Here is a 6,777-nt window from a genome sequence, read left to right on the forward strand (position 1 = left end):
CCCAGCCCCCAGCCCCCAGCCCCCAGCCTGGTTATTAAAACAGCACTCTCAGCATTATTCCATTTGGAACAACCCAAGGTGAAATTGGTTCATTGGGTTTAACAAGAATTTTTTTCTCGAGTTTTACAAATAGCACCAGAAAAGCTGAAATTTCATGTATAAGTTGGCATAGAAATACTATTTTTAACTTTGTTCGTGTCGAATTAATGCGGCCAGGCCCCATGGGGATCGCCATTTAAAAGAACTGGGTACTGGGATTAAGGGATCTTTCTCTCCAGCTCTGTAAGTGTAACGAGATGATATTGCCTATTTAGCATGACACCGGTATTTGGTTCTCTTTTGTGATATAAAAGGACACAATTGAGTAAATTCCTTCAAAATCGTCTTCTCCAGTTCTACAACTAGTTTAGGGGGTATATTCCACCTCTATAGCACAGGTAAACATAACGTTGTTGTTGTTAGCTTATTAAGGAAACTCTTAATGGATGTGAGTTGGGAAACATTTTTGAATCGTTCGAATTTGAAATTAAAAATTTTAAAAGATTAGACAGCTGGCGACAATTTGCTTACATAATCTCTTGTTTGCAAAAGTTTCGCGGAATTAGTAAAATCTTTAATTGACAAGGAAACACGTGGTTTTCGGGATATTATATCAAAGGTATAGGAGGGAAAGGTCACATAACTCGTGATGATGGGTTGCCATTCTATCTCACGGTAAACCTCGTGTCTTTATACAATTTGAACATTTACTAACTCGAGTAAGATAAACGATAACCACACATCACTCGCAGGGAGAACCTCAATTTTAGCATATCGTGATGCAGAGACAAACTTGAAACTGAAAATCGACTCAACTGCCGAGCATTGACCAAAATACACGAAATATGTAAACGTTAACGCCAAAAATGTGTCCAGGCAACTAAACATTTAATACCCTATAAGGGATCTCAATGATTACGTCTCCACTTCTTTTCAGGCTAAACTTAGTAACAAAGTGCCCACTTAACAATTATAAGGGTGCCCAAAAAGTGTTAGAGGATGCCCACTTAACAGTTATAGTGGTGCCCAAAAAGTGTTAGAGGATGCCCACTTAACAGTTATAAGGGTGCCCAAAAAGTGTTAGAAGATGCCCACTAAACAGTTATAAGGGTGCCCAAAAGTGTTAGAGGATGCCCACTTAACAGTTATAAGGTGCCCACAAAGTGTTAGAGGATGCCCACTTAACAGTTATGAGGGTGCCCAAAAAGTGTTAGAAGATGCCCACTAAACAGTTATAAGGGTGCCCAAAAAGTGTTAGAAGATGCCCACAAAACAGTTATAAGGGTGCCCAAAAAGGGTTAGAGGATGCCCACTTAACAGGTATAAGGGTGCCCAAAAAGTGTTAGAAGATGCCCACTAAACAGTTATAAGGGTGCCCAAAAAGGGTTAGAAGATGCCCACTAAACAGTTATAAGGGTGCCCAAAAGTGTTAGAGTATGCCCACTTAACAGTTATAAGGGAGCCCACAAAGTGTTAGAGGATGCCCCCTTAACAGTTATAAGGGTGCCCAAAAAGTGTTAGAGGATGCCCACTTAGGTGTCACTTCTGACGTTAGTATCTCGTTAATAAATAGGAGTAAACAAGTAGGGTATAACAGAGCGTGATCGTGAGTGAGAAGAGGAGTCTGACGTGAGTGAGAGGAGGGGTCTGACGTGAGTGAGAGGAGGAGTCTGACGTGAGTGAGATGAGGAGTCTGACGTGAGTGAGGGGAGAAGTCTGACGTGAGTGAGAGGACTGAGTCTGACGTGAGTGAGAGGAGGAGCCTGACGGGAGTGAGAGGAGGAGTCTGACGTGAGTGAGAGGAGGAATCTGACGTGAGTGAGAGGAGGAGTCTGACGTGAGTTAGAGGAGGAATCTGACGTGAGTGAGAGGACTGAGTCTGACGTGAGTGAGAGGAGGAGTCTGACGTGAGGGAGAGGAGGAGTCTGACGTGAGTGAGAGGAGGAGTCTGACGTGAGTGAGAGGATGAATCTGACGTGAGTGAGAGGAGGAGTCTGACGTGAGTGAGAGGAGGTATAACCTCTCATAGAGACTGCTTGACCGTCAAATCGTTTATACAACTGGGGGAGGGTTGTCATGGGATATTTGTATTGCGACGGTATGTTTCATAATCAGATGATGTTGCATTATACCAGGGCTGGTATAAACAGCTTGGATTTTTCATCGAACACAGATTGGAAAACCCGTACAAATGGTATTTATGTTTGATTTGTTGATCTGCTGGTCGTTTGTGTTTACCGTTCCCCTTACGTGTCTTTCTTCCTTACAGATCCAGATTATTCGTAACTTATATTACAGGGAAACAGTGAAGTATCCTAACGTGTCTTTCTTCCTTACAGATCCAGATTATTCGTAACTTATATTACAGGGAAACAGTGAAGTATCCAAACGTGTCTTTCTTCCTTCTTTACAGATCCCGATTATTCATAACTTATATTACAGGGAAACAGTGAAGTATCCTAACGTGTCTTTCTTCCTTACAAATCCAGATCATTCGTAACTTATATTACAGGGAAACAGTGAAGTATCCAAACGTGTCTTTCTTCCTTACAGACCAGGTTGTTCGTAACTCATATTACAGGGAAACAGTGAAGTAATATATAGTTACAAAACAACAGTTTTGAAAAGTACATGATAATGATCTCCTGAATAGCTTATCAAAAAAAACAATCTATGATTTAGTTTAGAGAAAATGTTTCCTGTTTAGATGTCACGACGGCTAGATCTACTACCCACAGACGAAGTTATACGTTTTTATGTATAAATATTCCTACTTCCCTGGGGTTTTACATGAAATATGAACTAATAAAACCCGTAGAAAATATCAGCTGTTTTAAAGTATTACTACAATGAGCTTTGTTAATTTGTTAAATCAGGGACACAGCTTTCTTAACAACTACCAACTACAGTCAAGACAATAATTTATTGTTTGTAGCGTGATCCTGGTTTATTCATGTTAATAGAATATTTATAGAAACACTAAACAGCATGGAAATATACATGACATCCAAAACACTAATCAGTATAGAAATATACATGACATCCCACACACTAATCGGTATGGAAATATACCTGACATCCCACACACTAATCAGTATAAAAATATACATAACATCCCACACACTAATCAGTACAGAAATAAACATGACATCCCACACACTAATAAGTATAGAAATATACATGACATCCCACACACTAATCAGTATATTTCTATACTGATTAGTGTGTGGGATGTCATGTATATTTTCACACTAATCAGTATGGAAATATACATGACATACCAAACACTAATCAGTATGGAAATATACATGACATCACACACACTAATCAGTATAGAAATATGCATGACATCCCTCAAACTAATCAGTATGGAAATATACATGACATCCGACACACTAATCAGTATAGAAATATAAATGACATCCCACAGACTAATCAGTATGGAAATATACATGACATCCGACACACTAATCAGTATAGAAATATAAATGACATCCCACACACTAATCAGTATGGAAATATACATGACATACCAAACACTAATCAGTATGGAAATATACATGACATACCAAACACTAATCAGTATGGAAATATACATGACATCACACACGCTAATCAGTATAGAAATATGCATGACATCCCTCAAACTAATCAGTATGGAAATATACATGACATCACACACACTAATCAGTATAGAAATATGCATGACATCCCTCAAACTAATCAGTATGGAAATATACATGACATCCCGCACACGAATCAGTATGGAAATATACATGACATCCCTCACACTAATCAGTATAGAAATATGCATGACATCCCTCAAACTAATCAGTATGGAAATATACATGACATCCCACACACTAATCAGTATGGAAATATACATGAAATTCCACACACGAATCAGTATGGAAATATACATGAAATCCCACACACTAATCAGTATAGAAATATACATGACATCCCACACACTAATCAGTATGGAAATATACATGACATCCAAAACACTAATCAGTATGGAAATATACATGACATCCCACACACTAATCAGTATGGAAATATACATGACATCCCACACACTAATCAGTATGGAAATATACATGAAATCACACACACGAATCAGTATAGAAATATACATGACATCCCACACACTAATCAGTTTAGAAATATACATGACATCCCACACACTAATCAGTATGGAAATATGCATGACATCCCACAAACTAATCAGTATGGAAATATACATGAAATCACACACACGAATCAGTATAGAAATATACATGAAATCCCACACACTACACACTAATCAGTATGGAAATATACATGACATCCCGCACACTAATCAGTATGGAAATATACATGACATCACACACACTAATCAGTATGGAAATATACATGACATCACACACACTAATCAGTTTAGAAATATACATGACATCCCACCCACTAATCAGTATGGAAATATACATGACATCCGTAACACTAATTAGTTTCGAAATATACATCACATTCCACACACTAATCAGTATGGAAATATACATGACATCCAAAACACTAATCAGTATGGAAATATACATGACATCCAAAACACTAATCAGTATGGAAATATACATGACATCACACACACTAATCAGTATGGAAATATACATGAAATCACACACACGAATCAGTATAGAAATATACATGAAATCCCACACACTACACACTAATCAGTATGGAAATATACATGACATCCCAAACACTAATCAGTATAGAAATATACATGACATCACACACACTAATCAGTTTAGAAATATACATGACATCCCACCCACTAATCAGTATGGAAATATACATGACATCACACACACTAATCAGTATAGAAATATGCATGACATCCCACAAACTAATCAGTATGGAAATATACATGACATCCCACAAACTAATCAGTATGGAAATATACATGAAATAACACACACGAATCAGTATAGAAATATACATGACAGCCCACACACTAATCAGTTTAGAAATATACATGACATCCCACACACTAAGCAGTTTAGAAATATACATGACATCCCACACACTAAGCAGTTTAGAAATATACATGACATCCCACACACTAATTAGTATGGAAATATACATGACATCCCACACACTAATCACTATGGAAATATACATGACAGCCCACACACTAATCAGTTTAGAAATATACATGACATCCCACCCACTAATCAGTATGGAAATATACATGACATCACACACACTAATCAGTATGGAAATATACATGACATCACACACACTAATCAGTATAGAAATATGCATGACATCCCACAAACTAATCAGTATGGAAATATACATGAAATTCCACACTCTAATCAGTATGGAAATATACATGACATCCGTAACACTAATTAGTTTCGAAATATACATGACATTCCACACACTAATCAGTATGGAAATATACATGACATCCCACACACTAATCAGTATGGAAATATACATGCCAGGAACGGTCAGAAACGAATTCGGAACTTTCGAATACCATGCAGACGCTGTAATTACTAGTTGTTTTCGGCTGATCGACATCTTGTAATTCTACTACATTCCTCCCCTCCCTCAACAAAATTTGTCTAGAAAGGAAATGGAACGAGCATATCAAGACTTGGCCCCAAAGACGACCGATCCTATGTAGCACCCGTCATGGTACACTGCATATGCTTCTACAAGTAACTACACTAAACGATCTTATTCTGATTTTTATTTTATTGAATTCCTGTTAACAATAAAACACGTTCTTTAAACTATATGATATTATTTACCATGAATTATTAACGCCATTCATATATATGTCCTCAAACCCATGTTGGTATGACCTCATAAATGTTGAAACAAATAATTTCAATCCTCTAATGAATAATATATACGAAGTTTGTTTTGAGCCTAAGCAGTAATTAAATATTTATTTTGCGAGCTTTAGATAATGTCTGTTTCAACAAAGTATCCGCAACTAAATACTGACATATAATGCTAGTCATAAATCCATATGTATTTACCATACGTATTGAGATAGGTGATAAGTGTAAAATAAGGAAATATATATCAAGTTCTCAGCAAATAGTTATTTTCGATAAAGGAAGTTCCTTGTTAACATAAGTACTATGGAAAACACTTAATGTTATACAACACATGATTGGCTGATGATTTGTTTAGAGATGTGACGTCATAGAACAAGTGCACTATAAACGTATACAGCACATCGTTGTCGTACAGTAATAAAGGGTCGTGACAAAGGTTAATATTGCGTGTATCACACACTCTGATGTTTCTGTAGTTGGACCAAAATTCCAATCCGTATTAGAAGGTACGTATGACAGGAGTAGGTTATACGGTGTTTATGATATAAATGATAAATTATATCATTCATACTCCTTCGTGATATTGTCAATTTATATAAAAGTGTCAAACAATAGGTTTTATCAGTACTGTCAAAAAGACGAGACTGACTAAGTAGGTGTATAGCTGTGTATACTCACTGGTATAGACTTAGCCGTTCACTGGTATAGAGAGTGACCGATCACTGGTATAGACTTAGCCGATCACTGATATAGACAGTGGCCGATCACTGGTATAGACAGTGACCGATTACTGGTAAAGACAGTGGCCGATCACTTGTATAGACAGTGGCCGATCAATGGTATAGACAGTGACCGATTACTGGTAAAGACAGTGGCCGATCACTTGTATAGACAGTGGCCG

General features: G+C 37.1%; 1 protein-coding gene across 1 annotated transcript in view; it reads left to right on the top strand.

Annotated features, from left to right (window-relative positions):
- Nucleotides 1–6,300: 6,300 nt before the first annotated feature.
- LOC110441827 overlaps nucleotides 6,301–6,777 on the top strand; it is a 7,657-nt gene continuing 7,180 nt past the window's right edge. Inside the window, exon 1 of the mRNA XM_021485092.1 lies at nucleotides 6,301–6,382. The gene's annotated coding sequence lies outside the window, so the exon portion shown is untranslated. The remainder of the gene's footprint in view (nucleotides 6,383–6,777) is intronic.

This window comes from Mizuhopecten yessoensis, unplaced genomic scaffold, assembly GCF_002113885.1.
Source record: "Mizuhopecten yessoensis strain PY_sf001 unplaced genomic scaffold, ASM211388v2 scaffold716143, whole genome shotgun sequence".
NCBI classification, from domain to species: domain Eukaryota; kingdom Metazoa; phylum Mollusca; class Bivalvia; order Pectinida; family Pectinidae; genus Mizuhopecten; species Mizuhopecten yessoensis.